This window comes from Delphinus delphis, chromosome 1, assembly GCF_949987515.2.
Source record: "Delphinus delphis chromosome 1, mDelDel1.2, whole genome shotgun sequence".
Classification (NCBI taxonomy): domain Eukaryota; kingdom Metazoa; phylum Chordata; class Mammalia; order Artiodactyla; family Delphinidae; genus Delphinus; species Delphinus delphis.
This window is the reverse complement of record NC_082683.1, coordinates 119,310,594-119,336,540: the sequence shown is the minus strand read 5'-3', so window position 1 is coordinate 119,336,540 and position 25,947 is coordinate 119,310,594. Positions and strand designations below refer to the sequence as shown.

The 25,947-nt window shown below is 44.4% G+C and overlaps 1 protein-coding gene and 1 non-coding gene across 3 annotated transcripts in view; both read right to left on the bottom strand.

Moving 5' to 3' along the window:
* The window catches only part of PBX1 (PBX homeobox 1), a 282,732-nt gene that overhangs the window by 140,886 nt on the left and 115,899 nt on the right, over positions 1 to 25,947 (bottom strand). The window lies entirely within an intron of this gene.
* On the bottom strand, positions 5,480 to 5,583 carry LOC132416287 (U6 spliceosomal RNA). Its single transcript, XR_009517538.1, has one exon. It is a non-coding gene; the product is annotated as a U6 spliceosomal RNA (small nuclear RNA).

Sequence of the window (25,947 nt, the reverse complement as noted above, 5' to 3'; positions counted from 1 at the left end):
ACTCCCTCTTGTAATCTGTATTCCAATCTCGGTGTCAGTGGAGCTGTGATCAGAATATCCAAGGTCTCATAAAAGATTCAGGGCTTCCTGACTTCCCTGACATTTGCTGTTTCATGTTGCTCCTGCTGGTTCCCTTTCAGCCTCTGAAGAGTTCACAGTCCCTTTCAACTCGCCCCTGAAGATGGCAAACTTGCCGAGAAAGTCTAGGAACTCAGGACAAGTATAGGACCTAAGTTGTCCTGGGAATTTAGCTGTGACTGGGGTTAGGGTTCTTTAGTTTCTTTTGTTGGCTTCTTTTGTTTGGTTGAGGGTTTTTCTAAGATGGCATTGCTGCCGCCTCCTCTGTGGTACCTGGAAGTAGGATTTAGAAATCCAAAAGGGTAACAAGACTTGATGAAGACTTTCCCTTTTCACCCTGAATGCTTTGGAGGGGTGGGTTGCGTATGCCTGACTCAGTGTGTTCACATCTTTCAGGTTCTCTTTATGATTTAAATCATAATAAGACCGTATTTATTATCTAACCTCGACTGGATGTATTATCTAAACTTGGAAAGCATTGAGGCTATCATTTGTAGGGGTGGCAGTCCCTCAAATGGGGGCCAACACATTCTCTGATGGTCAAGTTTAAAGGCAGGTATGTTACGTGTGTGTGTTTCACAACAAACACCACACTGGCATGGACACAGGTAGTCTAAACATTCAAGCAAGGTGTATTATGATTCAAGGAAGCCAGATGTAACTAAAGGGGTGCTTGTGAACAGATCTTTTGGTTTATTATGAGAATCATCATAGGTGTCTTAGCCAGACGCACAAGCAGATTTCTAACATGATTTACTTTCCATTCATGCAATTTATACCTAGCTTCTCAGAAACACATTTAGGGAATAAACTGAGTTACACCATACTTCTTAAGGATGTCACACATCTTCACAAAAAAAAAAAAAAACCCTGATGCACCTACAGAGATGGCGAGAAAAGAAGAAAAGACACATTGTCATATGGCTAACATTACCCAGCCATCGGAGGCCAGAGGGAGAGAAAAGAACAACAGATTCAAGGCACTTTCAAGATACCGCTTAGTAAGTCACAAGTGTATAGAATTTTTAAAAAGAAGGAAAGGGGCTTCCCTGGTGGCGCAGTGGTTGAGAGTCCGCCTGCCGATGCAGGGGACACGGGTTCGTGCCCCAGTCCGGGAAGATTCCCACATGCTGCGGAGCGGCAGGGCCCGTGAGCCATGGCCGCTGAGCCTGCGTGTCCGGAGCCTGTGCTCCGCAATGGGAGAGACCACAACAGTGAAAGGCCCGCGTACCGCAAAAAAAAAAAATGTAGAACTCCAAAACTCAGGCAATCAAAAACTAAACGCCTTTTAAAATTGAATCTCTTTTGAAAACATATTATCTTAATTATTTCTGTAAATGCTGTGGCCATTAGGCAAATTAACACAAAACCCCAGATCAAAGTGCCATTCACACACAGACAACTTGCGTAACATTAGGTAGCACGAAGGTGAACAGGTGCTATAAACAACTTCTTGGAATGTTTTTAATGTATCCACTAATAAAACCTTCTGAAGAGGTTAAAAAAATGCTAGAACACAAATTGATAATTAAAGGCAAGTGGATGGTACCTCAAAATTAAAGCTGTCAAGGGAGAAAATTATAATCAAAATTGTCTGTCTCTGTACTTCTCAAATCCTTCCCTGTGTAGTCACATAATATAAACATATATATGTATATATATGCATATGTTTCTGCATATGTGTATGAAAAATCAAAGAGGCAAACACATAGCGGTGAATCACAGATAACACAAAAAGAATATGCAATCCAGCTTCATAAGGAGATATACCTATAAACACACACCCTCCGACACAGGCGGGCAAACAGGACATTTCCTGTTATAGAGCAATGTAGTTCTGAGAAATCATATGCATGGTTTTTGAGTTCTGTTACGTTCTTTGGAGAGTACATTATTTAAGAGAAGTCCACAGTCAGATATTTCTGGAAGTAAATAATCCTATCATTCATCATATTTGGTAACTATAGGGTTTTTTTTTCATTACCAGACATAGCCCATATTTTTTATTTAGAGTAAAATTTATTTTTTTCAAAGACATAATACTGTATAAAAGCGTGCTTCTCAACAGGGGGTGAGTACGCCCCCAGGGCACATCTGGCAATGTCTGGAGACATTTATGGTTGTCACAGTGGAGGAATGGAGATGCTGCTGGCATCTCTGGTAGTGAACAGGGACGCAGATAAACGTCTTCAGTGCACAGGATAGCCCCTCTCAACATAGAATTTTCTGGACTAAAAAGGTCAGAGGTTGGGAAACCTGGATATGGATTATCACAAACATTTCAAAATTCCTCAAATCATGTCCCTCAAAGACTTGAAAAATGAGAAGCTGGAAAACATAAAAGAGAATTTTTTTAATAGTATTTTGATTATCAAAAGAACAGTTACGTTTTGTAGATGCTACAATATATTGCTTCACCTAAAATATGTTCTTTTTTAAATTTTATTTTTATTTACTTATTTATTTTAATTGGGGTATAGTTGCTTTACAATGTTGTGTTAGTTTCTACTGTATAGTGAAGTGAATCAGTCATATGTAAGCATATATCTCCTCTTTTTTGGATTTCCTTCCCATTTAGGTAACCACAGAGCACTAGGTAGAGTTCCCTGTGCTATACAGCAGGTTCTCATTAGTTATCTATTTTATACATAATAGTGTATATATGTCAACCCCAATCTCCCAGTTCATCCCATCCTACCCCCCCACAAAGTGTGCTCTTAAAATCTACCACCTGTAGTTGCATTACAGTCAAACTGTGAGAAATGCTGGAAAATCAGCAAGGATCTCAGAAAAAAAAACATTTACCCTGAGACACCCTTCACTGCACAAGGAGAGTATCCTAACCGATTGTGTTAAAATCAAATAAAGTAAGATATAACAAAAGCTCACTTTTTAGCCAGTGAAAAATAGACACGTCTGGCATTTAAAGTCCTACACGTGTGTATCCATCCAATTCCATAGCATCAGAGCTCTGATGTTCAGTAATATAATACTATTATTTGTGCGATCAGTTAAGGTATAAAATGTGCGTACCCTCAGTCTTTAATATTAATAAGTCTTGTAACTAGCGGTTTCTCGCAGCTCCGAATTCTTGAGCACAACTAGAAAGGGCACTTATCCTGAAAAATCTAATAAATTTACAGTTTTATATACTTCCTTCAATTGTAAAAGTCTTGTTCAATAAACTTTAAAATGCCACTATAGAGCAATAACACAGACAGTATAAACCCAGCCCTGGGAAAGCTGTGCAACCAGAAATTGTTCCCCTTTCTGCTAGAGCAATAAAGTTTTATATGTTTGAACTGACTGTAAAAAGGTTTGAATGTTGGCAACTGGGGAATAATCTGTCTTCTTTATAGTTATTATCATATTTCCCACAAGACCCCTTGGTCTGTGTCAATCCTTCTTGTATATGACACCTTTGTACTGTCAGCGAAAGCAAGACTACTTTACTTTTTTTTTTTTTAACTATAGGACTTGTATCTGTTTTCCTTCAGATTACAGCTAACAGGAATAAATTATTTCTGACAAGCATCTATTGCAGCATTTTACCAAATAAAGCTGGTTGTGAGCTGCTTTTCCAAGAGTGGGGGGAGGGGGGAACCTCCCCTCTTCTTCTCTCTCTTTCTCTCCACTGATTCAAATGCAATTTAGGGATGGGTAAATTGGAGGAAATGCCAATAAAAAGAGATTTGTAGGAAAGTTGCTCTGAACGCCAGAGCCCATTGTAACAAGGTGGCTGAGTCCTCAGGAGCGCTATTGGACGTGTGTGAAGGTGAGGTTTAGGAAAAGGGAGAGGGGGAACCATCCCTTTTCCTTCCAGACATGTCTCAGGTCTGAGAGCAGCTGTGCTCCTGGGTTCAGACAGAAAGCCGAATCCAGCACAAGTGGCTAGAGCTTCCCAGACTCTGATTAACAGCCAGTGAGGACACCGTGGCTCTGACCAGCAGGGGCAGACCCCCAAGCTGTCCCACGGAGGCTTGGGCTCTTGGTTAACAGGTCATCTCAGATGAAAGCAGTTTAGGCTCATGATAATCAACAAAGAGTCAGAGTGTGTGTGTTCGTGTGTATTTATGTGCGTTTGGGAGGGGCGGTGTTAAGGGGCAAAGGGTCTCTTCCCCTCTCCCTCTCCCAGCCCCACCACCATAGCTTAACAACAGATAAAGGAACCTGGACCCAGGAATCCATGACACACAACCCAGCTTGACTAAAACACTGCCCTCTCTCTCCCAACTCTGCACCACCATCCTCAAGTGCCCCTGCCTTCCCGCATTTAGAATAACACAGCGGAACAAGTTAGAGAGGAATAAATAGATACTTGCAAACACCAGGTTTTTAAAAATCAAAAGACATTATATGGCCGGTGGTCCGTGGAACTGGCACAAGAAGTCTCTGCACTTTGGAACAAAGTATCTCTAAGAGACCATGAGAACAGGATGGCCAGGCACATGGAGACAGATATATACATATATGCCTGTGCATACTCATCGTGTAGCCCTGTGAGGGCACACGCACACTCAAACACAACTCAGCCAACTCAAAATGAACAGTCAACTCAAATATGGAAGTTCTGGTGCGGGAGGGTAAATGCAAAATTATATTCATAAATATAGCAAATCTATCAGAATGGGGCCATGCAAATAAAACTGAGTAAATATGACTCATCTCAGTGACCCTGGGAACAGCCTAGCCTCACGCTCATGAAGGTGAGCTCAGGGTGTCCTCTTTCCCCACCTCATTCTCCACATCTCCACGAGTGCTCAGGGCCACATTCTGACACATTCTCCTCACTCAGTTCGCAGAACAAACATTCTAACGTATGTACGGTGACACCAAAAAACCTCATCGCCATAAGCGCCTCATATATCAGGAGGCTCAAGGAGCGCTGTATCCCCTCTTACTCCCCACTCCACCCCAGAACTGCTACAGACTACACTTGTTAACAAAGGTGGACTCTCATGCCCCTTAATATCCCTTGAAATATCCCAGCTGCCTCCTGGAAAACCATGGATCCATGCTAACGGCTTTTTATTCTCTTCAAAATAGGTTCTTGGGCTTCCCCGGTGGCGCAGTGGTTGGGAGTCCGCCTGCCGATGCAGGGGACGCGGATTCGTGCCCCGGTCTGGGAAGATCCCACATGCCGCGGAGCGGCTGGGCCCGTGAGCCATGGCCGCTGAGCCTGCGCGTCCGGAGCCTGTGCTCCGCAACGGGAGAGGCCACAACAGTGAGAGGCCCACGTACCACAAAAATAAAAATAGGTTCTTGATATAGGTCAAAAGTTCTTGGGTTGGGTCATATATCACAGTGATATTAATAAAAGGACAACAGATGCTTTTTTAAATTTTTGGTATGTAACACAGATATAGAAAAGTACACAAATTACAAGTGTACAGCTCAGTGAAAAAATACAAAACGCTTTACAAATGTGCACATGATCTTCCTGCAAAGCCCATGCTAGTCATCTCTGTATCCTTCTCAATTTTTCTATGTGCTGTCGAAGTGAGCACCTTCACCACCAGTGGAATGGAAGAGGAGTGGAGGTAGAGGTATTTCCCAAAGAGTAAAGCATGTACCACAGGCATCGAATTCATCAAAGGTGTTCATGAGATGCAGATTTCCAGGCCACAGAGCAAACCTGCTGAGGCCAAGCCTGTGAAGCCGCATTTCATAAACACCCCCAGGTTACTCTGGAGAACAAGTGACATTGCCTGCTGAATACACCAGCAATGCCCCTCCTGAACCCCAATCATTCCCTTTTTCAAAGATGAAGGGCCTCAGCACACACATTTCTGAGATCATAGTTGGTGAAGTTCAAAGACTGGCACTGTGCTTTGACACAGAAAAGAAAGGGATTTAGAAAAATAACTAATCAACAAGGGAAAAGAATTGTCCTGGAAGCTCTGCGTCATTCTGCCTTTCCCCTGAACTCTGTAGTCTGCAAATCTTACTATTCTGGGCATCCTAGTGGAATTTTAAAAATGCAGAGAGGCAAGAGTCTCCTGAAAAGGCCAGAAGTTGGATCTCTCCTCCTCTTCCTTTATTACTGTCCTTTTTATAAATTTTAAACAAATCCAGGGATTTGTACCTCACCGGTCCTAAAATACACCTTCCTTCCTGAACCCAAAAGGAGTTGGCTTTTGTCGGGACATATTTCAAGACAATATCCTGGGACCGCAGAGGTGCTCAGGAAGACACCATGGTAGGGTCCCAGCCTTTAGAATAAGTAAGGAGCAGAAGGAACCCACTAGCCCAGGGAAGACTCTCATTTAGAGGGTCTGGTGTTACTGTTCCCAAGCTTATAGATTCTCTCCATTATCTGATTATATGTGGAACTCGACCAAAACACAAACAGAGCAAAAAAGGCAGATCAGTGGGCATTAGGTATTACTGCTACATTCTACTACCTCTCAACTATCAATTACTGCAGATGCTACAACTACTACTATAACTAACAGGTTCTGATGCCTGCTCTGTGTGACGCATCATTCTACACTCTGCACTAATCCTCAGAGCTTCTCTTACTCAAATGTACCAACAATATTATTTCGTGAGAGACAAGATCCTGTCACAGGTTAGTACCATTTTTCTTTATACATGGATTTCATTCCCATTCCATTCAAGGCTGAATATAAGGATGTCTGAGTGTGTAAACTAGACAAGTGCAGGAAGAGAACTTTTCTGTTAAAAACTGTCAATAAGTTGAGGAAATAACAAGAGAGGCTATATACTAGATGCCTTGGGACAACCAAAGATACCTTCTTTCTATAAGGAACAGCTAGTCTCGTGAGAAAAACCAGAAAAAGCAAAAGAAAGCTCTACGTTATAAAAGCATTCTAATGAAGTAGATGACAAATCATTGAAGCAGAGGGAAGTGGGATGCCAATTATAAGAAAAGGTATATGCAGGGTATATCCTTTTTTGGAGAAAATGTTAACACCCTTAGCAAGACAGTCTCATGTGAAACAATCAGAGAAATACCAAATAACTGTATATAGCCAGCTGTTACATACAGTCGTACAAATCTGAAGAATCAAGAGAAGAGAAGATTCAATGCAAGTTGTAATTACTGGGAAAAAAATAAGAAGCAGCAAAGTTTGAAGGATGGATAGAGACTCGATATACAGAGAAGACAAAAAAGCATCCCAGGAGGAGCGGGGGGACAGCAAGGCAACCAACTTGCCTGGAAGGTCTGGACCCACGAGTGAGAAAGAGGAATAGGGAAAAGGACGCAGGGAGAAAGACTGTCCCCTCACCTCACCAGTGGGCACCACATGCTAACGTCAGACTTGGAGCAGAGTCCAGACCACGGTTGAGCGGGCCAGCCAACCTAGGTCCTTCTGCTCCTGTGGAAATACTGAGGATCTCTGAAAGCTTAAATGACAATCCCAAAATCCCCAGAATGTGGACCATCTTAAGGACAGGGTTCCTAGTGACATGACCTCAGAGGCAGCAACTAGATCTCAGAGGATGAGGTTGGGCTGAGGAACATCTTCTATAGAAGAGCTCCAGAGAAAGACCAAAAGCTGCTAGAGGTCAGGCCTGTGCTTCAGCAAGAAGCACTTTCCAAGCTAAACGAAGGACAACGATGGGCATGGATTAAGGTCTTTCTAACTCCAAAATTCAGTGATTCTGTGAAAGCTCTGAACAGGAGTGTGAGGCATACCACAGCTCTTAGGTGACTGCGGTCCCCTGCAAGAGTTTCCGAGGCTCCCACTGACCCGGTGCCTACAATATAAACATCCAGCCAGGTGGTGTCCTTGCTGATGTGACCACCACTGAAAGCAAAGAGACACACTTTAACATCAGACAAGAACAGCCCTGTTTGGGTAAAAGCATGCGAAGCTGCTAGCTTGAAAACATTAATTTCTTGGGTGAAGTTCTTTGCTGAATCCTTGATACACAGGTATTGTTCTGTCACTACCTGCAGAAATAATGGTAAAACTTTGGTGCTTGCGTAATGTTTTATAGCCTGCCCACACTTTCATTAGTATGAGTGTGTTTCATCTTGATAATAAATCTATGAAGTGGTATTATCCCCACACCATAGAAGAGAACATTAACACCCAGAGAGGGTAAATGACCTGTTCAAGGCCACACAGCATGTAATCACCAGAGCTAGATGAGGGCCCCTATTAACCAAGTCCTCACAGTTTTACTAAATGCTTGCCATGTGCAAGACACGGGGCTGGCCACCACCAGGACACAAAGATGGGTCATAAAGGTCACGGGAACCCAACACAAAGGGAAAGCACCTTGCTCATGGAACCTGGTCACCTTTCAGTTCACTTCCCTTCACGTCACCTAGGCTGGCTGGACTCCTTCCGTCATCCCATCTGAGGCCGGGTCTCCCCCTGGCATGCTCACCTTTATTACGTCTCCAGCACAGGCTCTGTACTACTTGACAAGGAGGTAATTAAGAGGACCACTGTCTGCCCCTCTCCCTCCCATCTCACAGCAAAGCCCCACATCCCAGGCAGTGGGAGAACAGCTAGGCACTGGCTACATAAAGTGGCAGGGAATCTTCTGGGGCCACTAAGGCAGCCGAGTAACATGAATCATGAACTTCTCTCCCAGGGAACCAGAACACCCCTCAGCAGTCCCCAGTGGAGAAATCAACAGAGCCCCCAGCTCCCCCAGCATGCCTCCCTGCTTCTCCATAACCCAGCAATCAGGGCATGTTCTGCTTCCTGCAGCCCCGGGGATCCCGAGCCCCTCGGGAGCTGCCAAGGCTTTCTGATGTACAGGCTGCTGCTAATACCGTGTTATTAAGCACACATTTGTCTCCACTCCTCTGCGCACGCCTGCTTCCCTGCCTGAAGAAAAGCCACACATGTGCTCGCACAGAGGGACACGGCGGAGGGCCCTGGAACCCACAAAGGGAAATCAGCATGCCAAGGGTTAAGCACACCCTGTAATAAGCATCTCTGTTCCGGCATGTGGCGAAAGCCCATTACCTCCTGCCACATTACCTCATTCATTTCTTATATGCGGATGGTTTATTTTCCCATGAGCACCCTGGCTCTCAGTATTAAGTCCCCTCCTTCGCCTCTATTTCTCTATCCATCACATTTAACACTCTGACAGTAACAGTCTATAATGTTTCTATTCTACAAAACCGCTCTGTCAACTCCGGGCTTCCAGAGCAGCAACTGAGGAAAATAAATAACATCAACGCCAGGGACGACAGCATCACAGCTCCCTTTCTGCTGGGCTTTTTTTTATTTTATATTATTCTAAAAAGGGAACAAAAAAAGAAAGGGGATGGGGGAAGGTAGAAGCAAGGAAGAGAATTTCCTTCTCATCCAGTAGACAGACCTGAAGGGGTAGGCACGGCATTTCCCTTCCAGGCAAAGAAGTGATTTCCCCTCTCTGCTCTCAAATCCCCTGACCACCCCGTTCCACGTTCATGGTGGTTTATGGAAGCACTGGTATTTACTGCACTGCATTCCCTCTACCTGCCACCGCAGAAGCAAAGCAACAACGTCGAGTGGGTACAGGGCACCCCATTCACAGTGTAGAGTGATTCATAAATTCTTGTCATCTTTCTGGAAAAAGAGTCCATGGAGGAGATGCAGGCTGTCCACGGGTCTGTAACCTTTGTTCTGGGGAGACACCCAGGGAACAGAGACTCTGGAAGCCAGGAGCAGGTAGAAAGGTAAGAAAACATTAACTCCTGAGAAAGAAACCACTCTAGAAAGCTGCCCCCTCTCCCTATTCCTAGGGGTTTACCAAAACTGGGTTGATTTCATCTTTTTAGATATAAATCACTTAAAAACATGTTATCTTTCCTCTAGCTTCTTTAAAAGATATCCGGATAGATAGATAGATGGATAATCTTGAACGTAACTTGGCTTCCTCTTCAGAACCCAAATCATTCATCATTATGAATGCCAATTATCACCCAGGCCCACTGCTAGGTGGGAGTCTGCAAGCCTGTTTTACGTAAACTCCATCTGCTGGGCTTTTTATAGTTATGCTGAGCCTCGCAGAGTTTCCTCTTCTTCGTAGGTAGTACAGTGTTATAGTTCACATGGCTGTGGTACCAGATCCTGGAAGCCGAAGCTGACCTCGATTGATGGGTTGTGGGACCTTGTTTCTGATCCCCTCCCTGCTGGGTCCTCACCTGTAAAATGGAGACAATCGTGTTTCCTAGCTCCTGGGGTGGCTGTGAGGATTCCCCGAATTAACACCCATGAGTGTTAAAGACAGTGTCTGCCAGTAGTAAGTGCCCAGTACATATTAGTGATGACCATGCATATATTCTAGCAGGGGTGGGGAAACCAGACAACCATCCAGTTAGAATCATGTTTGAAGTAAGAGTCAAGGGGTTTGGCGGGGTTGCGGGGGGGGTGGCCTTTGGGCACTCTGTTGAGTCAATTACACAAACTGATGTGCTCGGAGCCTTTACTGGGTCCCGTAGAGGCCTTCTGTGCCAACGCCCCCTCGCTTCACATGGGGGAGGCTGCCAACAGTGGGTGCTGAATGGTGAGAGGTATCAATAACTACGGCGAGATTCATTCAGGATCAGGAAAGAACGAGGGGACGGAAGACAAAACGAGAAAAACAACTAACGGCCTTTCACTGAACACAGCCAAACACAATTCTGTGATTCCTTCTATCCATCTCCTCAGGGCTGTTTCTCAGAGAAAGGGAATACGAGGTACTGTGTATGAAACTGCCTCGAGAGGTATGAAATACTCTGCCTCATTCTTTGGACCAACAGGACCATTACTATTACTCAGCTTTGCACCCAAGAGCAGTTAAAAGGCACCCTGTTGTTGTTTTGTTTCCGTGTTATGTTGAATTATAATTACTTCACAATGTTGTGTTAGTTTCAGGGGTACAGCAAAGTGATTTAGCTCATGTATATGTATGTATATATTCTTTTTCAGATTCTTTTCCATTATAGGTTATTACAGGATATTGTATATACTTCCCTGTGCTATACAGTAGGAACTTGTTGCTTATCTATTCTATATAACCGTAGTGTGTATCAGTTAATCCTACACTTTTAAACCTAAAGGTATTCAGAGGTGGGCATCTTGCTTTCTCCCTCTGCTGCTACATAAGGGGTCGTGGAATTTCTTTTTTCCATCTCAGGTGTGGTAGAATGGAGGAAAGGACAGGTTCGGGGCCTAACCCTCTCGATAATGGGTACCATGGGGATTCACTCACATCCACCTCGACTGCCCAGACCCACTCCCCACCAAGGGGAGGTCAGACTCCAGCACATCTCGGCCTTACAACTACGCCTGCATTCCAACTGAAGGGGCCGATGAGAGAAAAAAGTTAAGACCAAGTGGGATGGAGTATTTCTGATACCCGGAGGCAAGGAGGAACTGGTTCCCAATACTTCATTTTTTGTCTGGTTCAATTCTAAACACCACAAACAACTTACTGAGGAAAGATTACTTCTGCTTTTATGACGTTTGTGTGTTGCAGGGCAGGGCGGGTGATATAAGGACTCTACTCAGACTAACTGACTTTATTTCATTATTTTATTTTATTTTTTTAATTTATTTCATTTATTTATTTATGGCTGCATTGGGTCCTCGTTGCCGCACGCGGGCTTTCTCTAGTTATCGTGAGCGGGGGCTACTCTTCATTCAGTGTGCGGGCTTCTCACTGCGGTGGCTTCTCTCGTTGCAGAGGATGGGCTTCAGGTGCGCGGGCTGCAGTAGTTGTGGCACGTGGGCTCAGGAGTTGTGGCTCCCGGGCTCTAGAGCTTAGGCTCAGCAGTTGTGGCGCACGGGCTTAGTTGCTCCGCGCCATGTGGGATCTTCCCGGACCAGGGCTCGAACTCGTGTCCCCTGCATTGACAGGCGGATTCTTAACCACTGTGCCACCAGGGGAGCCCTGTTTCATCATTTTAAATGATCATATTTCATTAGTGCCACTCATAGTATTCCTTGACACTTTAATCTTTCTATTTTGGTGACAGAAAGGCAAAGGTGAGCTCATGGCACCAAAGGTGTACCCCCTAGGGAAGGAGTGAGCCTTTCATATAATTTCTTTCCAACAAATTAACATTGAGAATGCCTATGTATAAAGAAGGCACTGGAGGGATAATACATAGGTAGGCACAGTTCCTGTGTTCAAACGTTTGTAATTTAGTGAAGAGAGAGGAACTTAGGAACAAATGACTAAAATTAAAGGTTGAATAAAGGGTTGAAAAATGACAAAATACATGCTAATAAAAGCTATAGGTATTTGTTATAGGAACAAGGTAGAAGGGGTAATTAATCTGAATGGGGGTCTTAGGAGAGCTTCCAGATTTTCACAGAAAGAGTGATTTTGGGGAGGCTACAGAGCTTTCTTTTGGTCATTAAGCGTTCAGCTGTTAGAGTCATTCAACCTAGGTTCAAATCCTTATTCTGCCAATTCCTACATGGGTCATTTAGGGCAAGTTATTTAACCCCTCTAAGCTCAGTTTACTGGTCCATATAATGGGGACAATGATAGTATAGGCCTTACAGCTTTGCAGGGAGCATTAAAAGAAATAATGAATGTAAATAACACAGTGTCTGTTAACCCCTAAGTTAGTAGTAGCTATTTTTATTATGATTATCCTTCCCCAAACCCTATGAAGTAGGTGACGTTATGATTTCACTTTCAGTATTGAGGAAACAAGCACAAGACAAATTAGGTAACCTGCCCAGTGTCACATAGTAGACGGAGGATCCAGGACACAAATTCGGGTCAGTCTGACTCCAAAGTCCAAGTTTTTCTTTCCCATTCTATTTTATTCTGATCGACTGCAAACTCTGACTCCTCACAGAAAGGAGGCCCCAGAAACTTGAGAGCTAAGTCTTGGAATCACCTGCAAATAAAGTATGATTCTAGGAGATCACACTTTGTCTCTAGGGAGACAAAGTCAAATGAATGTCAGAGATGTAGCCCATAAAAGAAAGTGAACAATTATACAGAAGCAATCACAATATTCTATGAAACTAAATAATTTGCCCCAATTTGGAATGAACGAAACTCTAGCCAGCATCCAAATTCCCTCCCTTTCCTAATTTCCTTGCTTTTATTAATGCCAAGCCCATCCTCCCAGGTAACCAGATTGGAAAACCTACAAACACAGATACGTAGAAGTAAAGACGGATGACATCTCAGAGCCTAGTTCAAACTTGCATACAACGCAGCAGAGGCTTCTGTGACAAACCTGGCAAAGCCTCATTTCTGACAGTTACAGGCGTAAGTGGGCATCTGTGACCACACCTTCTGGCTATTTGGGGACAGTTATAATTGTTAAACAGTTTTTCATTTCATTGTACTGAGTCATCTGTCATCTCAAAAGTTAATAAATGAATTAAATGATTCAGTCATCCTTGAGTCGTACCTATCCTTCAACCTCCTTCTCTAGGTGGTCATCAGGCTCTGCTAATCTCTCTTTCAAAATAGCCTGATCCTTCTCATTCCCCAAAATACCATTCGTTTATTCAGACCCCGTGTCCTTTTGTCTCCTGGCTGAAGTTCCTGTCTTCAATCTCTCTCCAGTCTAGTACGCCCTGCACATTTTCACCAGACAGAAGGTCCTTAACTCTGGTTTCAGCATATGTCATCTGTGCTCAGGGAACCACTGGGCCTCCACTTCTTACCACTTATCTAAACTCTTCTGCTGGACACACAGTGCCACAGGATCAATAACAACCACATGGGCCTCATTTTACCCACTGCATCCTCTTCCCAATATTTCCTCCAATTTGGTCTAAATGACCATTTCAGAGGACAGTCCCACAAACAGACCATGCATATAGAAACAGGTGTATAGAAATTTTATGGAACATGTCTAGGGCCATATAACCACACATGGATGAGCCAGGACTTGCTTTTCAGATTCCCTGTCTAGGGGCATCAAGATAGGATATGGTACTAAAGGTGCCTGACTCTGCAGAATGTTGGGATCAGTGGGCAAGATGGTATCTATAGGACTCCCTCGTTCATACGATGCATGATTATGGAGCACCTGCTATAGGCCCAAGCCTGTCCTAAAAAATTGGGAGAAGAATATAAAAAGACAATAAACTCAAAGTACTTACAGTCCAATGGGAAAATAAACATGTAAAAATTAAAATGATGTGCAAAAAATAAAATTACAAAGACTAATTAATCTAAGTCGTATATCACCTTGAAGGAATATACAAGGCAAAATGAACACAAAGAAGAAATATCTAACACTGGATCGGAGTACTCGGGCTAGGGTTTGCACAATTAGCAATAGTTTCACCATGGGGATGGTAGGTACGGGAATTCCTAATAGAGGAGACGATTTCTGAAGTATGAGGGAAAAAAAGTAGCAGGTTTTAGGTATTTGCAGCCTGTGATGAAATAGAAGAAAATGGTAGGAAAGAGCCCTGGAGAAACTGACAAGGGCTAGATCATAAGGTTAACGTAGGTTACACTAAAGTCTTCAGGGTTCATCCTGAAGACTTCAGCCTTGCGTCCATCATACCTGCACACTCAATGATGATCAGATTTAAAGCATACTCCAGAGGGTATGCCACAGAAACGCACAATTCCCAGCAGGCTATAAAGCTACGTCTTCTCTTCCACTCAGGAAAGCATATGGGACTTCAAGTGAGTGAAAGTGACATTTTTATGGTGATAATTTGAATTAGTTTAAAATTTTAAATCATTTGCAAACCTCAGGTCTTAGACTGTTATTAATATCAAAATTACTTGTGACATACTTCACAACCGATCATGGCACAATAGTTTTGAGATTCAGGACTACAGCTTTTGACATTGGGACTGCCAGTGAAGAATTCTCAATAGGGGGACGGCAAGCAGGTTTGCATGTTAAGAGTGTCATGGTGGGCCTTAGAGAGGATGGATAGTGAGAAGATATTTGAGGCAGAGATACCAGCTAGGAGGTCAGCTGTCTGGGTGAAAGACATGAGGGCCTGACCTAGGACAGTGGCAGATGGAGAGGACACATGATACGGGATATAGTTAGGGTGTGTTTGTTTCCTTTTGTATTCCCTCACCTGGCACCAACCCTGGCATAAAGCATTCAATAAATTTTTACTGCCAGAATCAACACAAATTGGCTAATGATTAGATGGGGGGCAGGGCAGGCTTAGAAGAAAGAGTCTAACACAGATAGGAGGTTTCTGGATTGGGCAGATGAAAGAGAGAAGGAACAGAGGAAGAAGATTTGATGTGGACCAAGGGGCTGAGGAGGTCTGCCCTGGATGTGCAGAGTTTGAGGATTCTGTTGAATGTAGACGCAGAGATGCCTGCTTGGCAGTTATACACGCAGGTCTGAAACTCATAGCATCAGTCTGGATGGAAAACACAGGTTTTAATTTACCACTTGTTCAATAAATATTTACTGGATATTTGCTTTGGCTCAGGCATTGTGCTGTTCAATGGGGATGCAGAGGTTGGCAAGAAAGAGAAGTCCCCTGTCCTCAGGGAGATTACAAGTAGATACATTTGCGAGCCACAAGTATTGAGGGGATAAATGGAGTCATGGGCAACGGTGGGGAATATCGCAGCGGTGAGTCGAAAGAGATGCACCCCTGAGGTTTGCTATGAAGCGAATCAGGATGAAATGGAAATCAGGAGAGGTGAGAGTTTCACTGAGGAAAGATCATTAGCGGTAAATACAGCATGAGCCTACAACTGAAAAGAGTGTAGATCGGATTTGTTAGCTGGGAGCTCCCATGTCCTGGAGAGGCGGAAATCTCACCTCAGCAGAAGCACAGAAACTTTCTAGAAGTTAGAAATCTTAGACTCAATGGGAGGTGGAGGGGGGAGGTGCGTAAAGCCTGGCATAGCCCTACCAGAAGGCTTCACGGAAGTAGGACCTGAGTCAGGAGGTGCAGAAGGTACACTGGACAGTTTTAGACAAAATCGAAACAGCACATGGCACACGAAAAGGGCTGGCCTCAGAGAACGCTGACCTAACTCTTCTGAAAGGCAAACAGGGAAATAAGATAACGTCTGATTAGCGACTGGTTGCTAAAAGAAAGGTATTGTGGTGTTCAGGGCAGTAGATCTCCCTCCTGGAGTCTATGGTCAGATCAGTTCTTCACTGGCTCCGTGATACTCAGGAAAAGGCCTTGCTCTTAACTAGCTGGGTCTGGAGAGCACAAGTATGTGAAAGTTGCAATGGAATGACAGATATACTAAGTGAGAACACATGAGAACAGCTGAAGGCGCAGCTCTCCCTCTGTTCTACTACGTGAGGCAGCCCTAGCCAGAGGTCAAGGAGAAAGAGTGGAGGCAGGGGGCAGGGGTGGCGACACGGGAGCTCTTCTAAGCAACGAAGGTAGCGTAAACATCTACAGAGTAAAGGAGACACCTACCTGAAGGATGCCATACAAATGTCGCACTTCACCCTCAAAGACATATGTCCTGCTCTACTAAATGTACAAGACCAACAATTTTTGGCATTTCTCCCTGCCAGATTTGTCCTCAGGTCCTCTTAGGTATTACGGTAATTGTAATACCTCCGTGATTCCTCTGGAGGCACCCAGAGAATAGCAGGCCCACCCTAAGGACCAGGTTAAAGCTACCATGCTGCCTTCCTTCCCCCAGAGAGAGTCTGAATTGCAGGGCCGGTTCAGAGACAATGCTTCTTGTAGCTCCAAGTCAGATCTTACTGGGAATATAAACCTGCCGTGTTTCAGTGCCGGTGGGGAGGGCCCCTAATCCCACATCTTCTCCCCTTCTGCAGAGACCTCAGTACATACACAGTTACTTTGGCAAACAGAGGTCCCAGGAAGGACCCCAATCACACAGGCACCCCTCTGGGGATTAGCACAGTTGGGCCAAGGCTCACAGACGCCACATGCTATGGTGAAAAGAACCCAATCTGGGTTTAGTCTTCATGCTACAACTTACTAACTCCATGACTTTGGGTAAGTTACCTAACCTCTCTGTGCCTTGGTTTCCTTATGTGAAATTAGAACATAATTAAAATGCTCCCCTATAACACATGGTTGCTGTGAAAATTAGGTAAGTTAATGCTCCCTGAAAGGTCTTTTGATTTTAATCTTATTTTTAAACATGTAATACATTTACAATATAAAAACACATCCACGACGTACATATTATGATTCCCATATGCTGCTGAGTCTTGGGCCCAGCCTTGTCTCCATTCCCCCATCCCCACCTCACCGCTAGCCCCTACAGGTAACCATTTTTATTCCTTTCTTGTATATCTTTTCAGTGTCCTTTGAAAGGTTGTTTTCAGTGTAAGGTGCTCTATAAATTAGTGATCATTACTGCAGTAGGAAAGTGGGCTGGGAGGGGTAGGATGGGATGGATGGTTGTGTTATCTACAAGGGGCCCCATCTCCTCCAAGAAAACCTGCCTCATTATTACCAGAATCAGACTGATCCCTCTCATTCATTCACTCAACCAACATTTGGTGAGTGCCTACTCTACTCAGCATACTGGGGCTAAGCATCATCATAATTCTAGGAATCCTAGCGAAGGTTAATAAGTGCATCTATGGTACTTTTGAGTTACATCATCCTCACTCACACTTACCCTCACCCTCATGCTATTTTTCTGCCTGGGTATAAGCTGCCTATGGCCAGTATACCATATAAATTTATATGACCATATACCATATAAATTTTTAGTATTTCCTATAGCATATGGTCTGGCGCACACAAATACATATAGTAAATACTCAAACAGACCTGTGTACTTGAGCCGGTGTGGGCAAGAAGTCCCATTAGATGATTCCGCCATAGTCAGACAAGCAATTTTGGGTTCAGCAGCCTTTCTACCAGCCCCTGAGAAAATCCAAGATGGCCTGCAAGTCCTGGGGTAGGCTCTGGACCGGGAGGATACTGTAGCCTCAGGTGTGGCTAGATGAAACCGAGAGAACGGTCTCCAGGTTCTTCCTTGGCAAGTACAAGTGATAGAGCAGGAAAAGCAAAAGGAAGGGAGCTTAGAGCTGCTTAAAACATGGTGAAAATGATCAAGGAGAGAAAATTCATCCTCACAAGGAAATGTTACAGGCCAGCTGTTCTCTCGTGTGAACTGTGTTGCATCAATTCACAACACAAGATATTCCAGCAACTACTGCCCCTGCCCAGACAGGCAAAATACTTCCTTTTTAAGATCTAAACACTCTCAATCACTTTCTAGCACATCCTTGAGGTGCCCTTCAGAACCCTCTGCATTCTTAAGGATTTCTCCTCATTTTGCCACCATGTGGCTTTGCGACCTTCAACTATAATGTAATGTAGCCTCTCTGTGTCTCCACTGCTTCCTCTGTAAAATGGGGACGGCAATTCCTGTTCTCCCTGTGTGGTGCTGATGGGAATCAAATGGGTTAACATATGATTCAGGTGTGCTATAAAAACAAAATGTATCACTGATATTAGAATAAGTATGAGCTCTGATCTGGGGGGAAAAAAAGGTGTTATTTTTAAATGAAAAATATCAAGGTAAGGACCAACTAATCACACACACAGCAGTCATTTCACAGTCATTCTTTTTCTTTCCTTTTCTGATCTTCCAACCCTAGGGAGACCTTTCTGGCCTCTTCTCACAGCAGGCCTGACAACCGCTTCCAAAAAAATATAACACTAAAGGTTAATTCCAAATGCAAGCATAGAGTCCTTAATATTCCTTCCCCACTAGCCCTTTCATTCTGTCTGTCTGTCTGTCTGTCCAAGATGCCTTCTTTCCCAGAGACCACAGCCCCCTCCCTTTCCAATCCCCTGGCCAGCATCCAACGTGGTGGAGATGATAACGGATAATGCAAACCTGCTGCCTGCAGACACTGGAGAGAGAGAGCACAGAGGGGAGGCCGAGGAGGAGCCGGTCAGGATGCATGTAATCAGAAGGGTTATCTAATGCTAGTTTCATTCTAATTGAGTCAGTACCATATGTCACCCTGCAATAACATTGCAAGCAGCATGCAACTGAATACATATTTAATTCACATAATGGGTACAGCAGTAGAAGTAATCAAGGCAGTTTGCCATAAGCCATAAAGAAATGTAGCTTGTTCCTATCAAGAAACATTTGGCACTTAGGGAGAGAACTGTATCACCAGCGAGAGGGGAACTGCATTTCTGCAAAAGCTCAAGGGGGAAGGGGGAGGGATGGGTGTGGGAAGCACGGCGTGGGGGTTGGGGGGGAGAGACGAGGAGACGGAGAAAGAAATGAAAGATGAAAACACCAAAGAAATGAGAGGCAGAACCTCGACCCATGGCGAATGAAAATCAATGAAGGGGGCTTCCCTGGTGGCGCAGTGGTTGAGAGTCCGCCTGCCGATGTAGAGGACACGGGTTCGTGGTCCGGTCCGGGAAGATCCCACATGCCGCGGAGCGGCTGGGCCTGTGAGCCATGGCCGCTGAGCCTGCGCGTCCGGAGCCTGTGCTCCGCAACGGGAGAGGCCACAGCAGTGAGAGGCCCGCGTACCGCAAAAAAAAAGGAAAATCAATGAAGGAATATTATCAGTGGATCGTTGGCCATTTCGATATAATTAACAGTAATGGATTTATTGGCAGAAGCTTAATGATTTAACGTTAAATGTGCCCCAGAATTTCCTGTACTGTCATTCCCTCCTGGGCCAACCCACGTCCCGGGAAATGGATGTATCTGTGGAAGGTTAAAAAAAAATTTTTTTTTCACATCTCTTCATCTGGATTGGCATCTGACAGAAACCTGTTCGCCCATTCCCTTCATTTCCTCCCTCAAGGAGATGATTAATACGGCTGGGCAATGCTCATCAATATCTTTGGACAGATCAACTGGAGTTTTCATTAAACTCATATTAATGTCCTAGATACACAGCTGTGGACAGGTTATTCTTAAAAAAAAAAACCCAGAAAAGAAAAGAAAGAAAGAAAGAAAGGAAAGGAAAGAAAAGAAAGAAAAAGGAAACCTGCACCTCCGCTAACTATTCGCCTGGAATTAACAGGAAACCTGGCCCCTTCCCTCATTAGGGCTTCTTCCACCAACATGTTTTGATGTATATTTCATGAGGATAAACAAACATTCATTTCACTTTGGGAAGGTGTTTGCTGTAATGTATTGTCAGCGTAGCCAGCAATGAGGGGACATTAATTTCAATTCTGGTGTTTAAACACTTTGGCGAGTCCCTATTACTCATTCCCCAGCTCGATATCAGGAGCCCCGGAGGAAGGTCGCCAGCTCTCCAAGCGGCCCTGGGTGCCAGCGGAAAGCAAGGCTCCATCCTCTAGCTGGCTGGCTCTTCTCAGAGGGGACTGTTACCCACCATTCCTCAGTTAGATGGCGACACGAAGGGCCACTCCTTCAGGGAAGACCCAGCCTGCACTACTACAATCTTTATGAAAAGCTGTGTGCTTACAAGTTTGGAATGGAAATGAAACTCTAGTTTTTCTTGGCCTAAGTCTGAGGATGCCAAACATTTCATGGAAAAGAGCAAAGCCTTGTAATCTAGAAAGGTAAATTTTGGGAGACGAATGGGAGAATGGAGATAGGGTCATGTGTCATTGATGAAGACCTTAAAATAGATGCAGAAGAGGTGGTGGCCACTAGTGCAACCAGAGGGACTCATGGTGGCAGCTTCCAGCCACCCCATTACTCATTAGAAATGTACGTGTCAGCCTTTCCACCTGCAAAGGATCAGAGATGGAGACCACATGTATCACATGAGAGAATGTGCGGATGAGCTCTGCAAAGCTAGAGGACTAGACAAATAAATAATCACTGATTATTATTCATTTGTAGCTCCATTTCTGATTGCACCTGCAACTTTAGCTAAAAGTTCTTTAGCAATGCACCAAACCTCTCTTTCAAGCTGTTACTGGTCTATACATGCTCTCAAATACACCAGAGAATCTATTTATAGGAGCTAGCAAGCAAATACTTCACCAATCTAAGGAATCCTTTTTAATAATGTGGATATCTACCCATAAGTCTGAAGGGTTATTTCCAGTTAATGATAAACTATCTAAAGGTAGTTGCACATGTGTTTCAAAAATACAACCCTGACTAAGGCTGAGAAAAGGAAGATGAAAAGATGACATGAGATGCTTGGGCCCTGGAATGAGCCAGGAAGAGCTGGGAGAGGCAGGCATCCCCCCGACAAGGGGCTCTGCCACAAAGACTAGTCCCCAGAAAGCACCATGGGGGTCACAAAGGGGAAGCGCCCAGGGCTTCTGTTGGGGGTAACCCGACACACAGGGTCTCAAACAGGTGCCTACAGCAGGACACAGCTGGGGAGAGTTAGTGAGATCCAAAAAACATGAAACCAATAAGGAAAAGGAAAAACCCACCTGGTTCTTATCAAAGTTACCTCTTCCTTAAATGAGCGCTAAGTCCACACTTTCTCCGTGTACAGATTCCTAAAAAGAACCCAGAACTGAGTACCAGAAGCCAGTGCTGGTTATGGTTACTAGACAAATGTTCAACCTCATATGGCCAATAAGACACACAAAATGCTCTTAAAACCTTGCACGTGTTTCTGGCTTCATTCAGATGCACACTGAAAAGCCCTATAGTCACCCAAGCTGGGCTGGTGCATGATAGTAACAGTACATGTGGACCATTGGTTCAAATCCTAAAATACTTCTCTACCAGTTGATAAACAGCTGTTCCTCAACCAACCTCTCTACCTCCAAGTGCCACCCTCTTTTTGCCCCAGTGTCTCCCCTGTACTTTCCAAGGACTCAGCAGCGGAAGTGTTAATATCCAGCACACAGAAGGCAGTCCTGTCTTGAGGACCCTGCTTTGTCACTATGGCTCTTGTCCACTCTGCCTGGCTGGTGCCCATGCCACCCTGGCTGTTGTTAAACAGTCTGAATACCACTTCTGCATCCAACAGTTATCAATGATCAACGCGTCCCTCATTTGTCAAACAAACTTAACCAACACTGAGGATGTTCCTGGCCTGCACCCAGGGAACCAGGGAAAGCAAGTAGAAACCTTGTCTCTCTCACTGACTCACCTCTGTGAACCCAAGGAGGCATCATCAAGCCCCCCTCCCTGCCTCCCCGGCCCTGGAGGTAAAAATGGCCGGGTTAGTTGCTTACTTCCCAGCCCCCAATTCCTTTCTGCCTTGTAATTTCTTTTTTTGTTGTTTTTTTTTTTGCGGTACGTGGGCCTCTCACTGTCGTGTCCTCTCCCGTTGCGGAGCACAGGCTCCGGACACGCAGGCTCAGCGGCCATGGCTCACGGGCCCAGCCGCTCCACGGCATGTGGGATCTTCCCGGACCAGGGCACGAACCCGTGTCCCCTGCATCGGCAGGCGGACTCTCAACCACTGCGCCACCAGGGAAGCCCTGCCTTGTAATTTCTTAATGCACACTTTCTTCCAATCATTCTGGGGCAGCCAAGGAGAGTTCTTGGGGTCCAGTTGTTCCTGATGGTAGCAGCTGGCCCTACCTCTCATCCTGCCTGATTCCCATCAGATGGGCCAGCAAAGCTTCCCAAGAGACAGACCAGACAGGTTTGGCAAAACGGAGAAGCCCGGTAAGATGTGGATCTCCGGCACAGTGAAGAGACTGGGACATTGGCAACTAGTTCTGCCATAGATTAAATAGCCTATGTGTTGAACAGCGCACCCTTGTAGGTTCCAGGTGACCTAACACGTTCATCTAAAAAAAAGTAGAATGGTAATCACCATAATAATAAAGAGCATCTATTAGCAGACACCTATCAAGTTATATCCTCTCCTCTAATCTGCACAGGTTCCCTGTAGGTAGCTTTCCTTTTTATAGGTGAATTAATGGAGGTCCAGAGCAGGTAAGCAACATGTCGAAGCGATCAATACTAAATGACTAATGCAGGATTCAAACCCAGGCCTGACTAACTCCTAAGTCCAGCCAGGCTCTTCCCACTGGGTGGCGCTGCACTCTGTGACACTCTCCAAAGGCGACGGGCACCTAATGGTCTCCAGCCGGAAGGCTGCAAGAAAGCCATGGTCTGTGGTTTTCTCCAGCAGGAGGGAGGGCATCCCATGTAGACGGAATGCACACAGGCTTCAGGATCATACAAATCTGGGTTCCTGTACAGGCTTCATCTCTCGCTTCATGTGCCACTTTGGAAATGTTACTCTAGTCCCAGTTTCCCCATCTGAAAAATGGAGATGATGCTGACCTCATGGAACTGTTGCAATCACTGAGACAATGTTTGTCATAGTCCTAACATTGTTCCTTGTACAGAGTAGGTGTTCAATAAATATTAATTCTCCCCTGGTCTCATAACCCCCTTTCTTTTTCAGAGAAAACAGAATTATTTCATGCATTATGTCAGGGCTTGAAGAGCTAGAAGGGAGGAAAGAGTGGAGCATGGGACCTAGGAGAGGATGAGTGACCGCTGGCTTTAGATGTCTACTGGGGGCAAGCTGATTATACATTCCTTCCACCCCAGCAACCATGAAGGTGTCCCTAATCTGCAGGTGAGATAAGACCCTCCTCATTCTGGAACACTCTGATAAGCTGCTGCTATGCTATTTTCCTGGGCTAAAAGCACATTTTTCATGAAAATAGAACTAAAAATAACAACAACAATAATAATGCAGAGAGATCTAGGAAAAGCCATTTCCATCTCCCAGGATAGCTGTGACAGCAGGAAACCATCAAAAAATGGGCTGCAGAAAATTCTCAGTAAGACTGGGAGATCCTGCTAATGCTTTTGGATTACTAGACATTTCTTAACAGAGCTAGAATGCTGGATTTGGAAGGCTAGGTTCAAGTCTTGGTCATAGCATGTAACATCCTGTGTCCTTGAGGAAGTCACTTAACCTCTTAAGACTCAGTTTCCCGATTGGTCTAATTCCTAGGGTTGTGGTAGTGATGGAGTGAGATAATATATCTGCAAGTGAGTTTTCTTTTATTTCTTGCTGAAGTTCAACACACAAGACGAAGTGGTTCTTAACCATAAAATACTATATAAAATTGATTTACTTTCTATACTACAGATACGAGTACAAGCAAAAGAAGGATATATTCTATAAGTACATATGGCTAAGAACAAAGAAGTGACATTACTAAGTGCAGAGCATCAAATCCCTTTTTTGCCAACACCACGTGGCCTTAGAAGGACTCTGTCTTGGAAAGCTCATAGGAAAAGCACCTCCCCCCCGATGTTAAGTGATTTCTGGGCGTGTGCAGTGATAATCCTCTGTCCACATTTATTACACTTAGGAAGTAACATCTACATATATCTTGATATCCAGTGAGGCCACTCCGGTCTATGAATCTAGGACACTTAGAGAAACATCTAAATACAGTCTTCTCAAACCAAGGGCTGGGTCAAAGAAGTATCCGGTCTGCTTGACCACATGGGATCCTTCCTTCCAGCATCTGCCCATTCTGGCTTCTAGAAATTTTAAAGCATCTTCTAAACCTGCTTCTCAATACTTAGGGCGAGCACTAAAGCGCAGATTTCCTTTGTTCTCCCTCAATTTTTCAGAATTCATAAAGCATAAGAGAGATCAAAGAATAAAGACAGTTCTTTTATTTCTGCAATACTTTCACAAAGCATCAAGAAACAGGGAAAACATGACGATAACGCTCTCTGCCAGAGATAGGTAGACAGATCTATAGACACATCTACAAAAAGCAAACAGTACCCTCGCTGGAGCTGGAGGTCTTCACAAGGTTATTCACACGGCTGCTTTAAATGTAACTCTAGCTGTTAGATGTTCTTGTACATAAACAGAAGGAAAGAAGTCTTAAGAATAAACATAAATCTTAAGGTGATCCCCCATCAATACTAAAAGGAAGAAAAGGGGGCACACTAACTATAACACAAGCACAAATCAAAAACACACCTGCATTTCCCCATCACAGTAAATCTCCGGACCAGGTTCAGCAGTCCTTAACTAGTACACCTTGCGATTGCGCGCGCGTGCGTGTGTGTGTGTGTGTGTGTGTGTGTGTGTGTGTGTGTGTGTGTGTTAGGAGGCGGGGTGGTGGTTCCTGACACATAAAGCAAAGTGATACAGCAGAAAGATTCAATTCAGATGATCTGGATTTGAATCTCAATTCTATCACCACCTATTCAACCCCAGGCAAAGCACTGAACCTTTTCAGTCTCAGGACTTGCCTTTGTAACATAGGGAAAACAAGGATATAAACTCTGCTTATCTCGTATATTGGGAGTTAGGATAACAGCGGTGAACAATGTGGCCTGTTAAAAGGAGAATGGTCTTGGAATCACAGGGCCAGGGTTAAAAGTCTGATTTTGGACACTTGCTATATGACCTAGGGCAAATTCCTTGGAATCCTGGTTTCCTCTTATAAAGTAGGGCTCTAACTTCTGCCTCAGGGCACCCTGATGGGGATCAAATAAGATGACACCTGATATGATATCTGGGAAGCTGTACACCACTACACAAAAGCTACTGTGGTTGACTGATAAAGGGTCATGCAAAGGTAAGTTATTATTATCTGCTTACTGATACCTATCAGGCAACTTCTGAGTGTTAAACCAAAATTTGATGATGGTCATAGAATCACAACTTTCCCTTCATCCTCTTCCTCAGGACATGCTTAGTGAACAGCTCTCCACATCAAAAAAAAAACTCACAGCCTGGGTTCTTAGCAGAAGTAGCATGCGGGGAAAATAAGTAGAAGGACAAAACTCGCCTGCCACCACTGCGAGCTGCTCTGTCCCTGCAATTATCCTATCTACAAGGAAGGAAGGCGTGAGGTGAGCAAAAGGGGTATGGGAGGAATCCCCTTCTTCCAATTCAAGTTGTTTCCTACTGACAGACTCCAATCCATGAGGGACTCTGCCACGGCAGCGACTCCCAGCACTTATATCCCCGAGCACACCGGCCTAATGACCCTGCCACCAATTCCATCAGCAGCCTGAGGAACAAGGTGCTATTTAATAGTAAGAGAAAAATAAAGAGCAGAACCTGGAACTTGATTAATCTTGGGGCACATGATT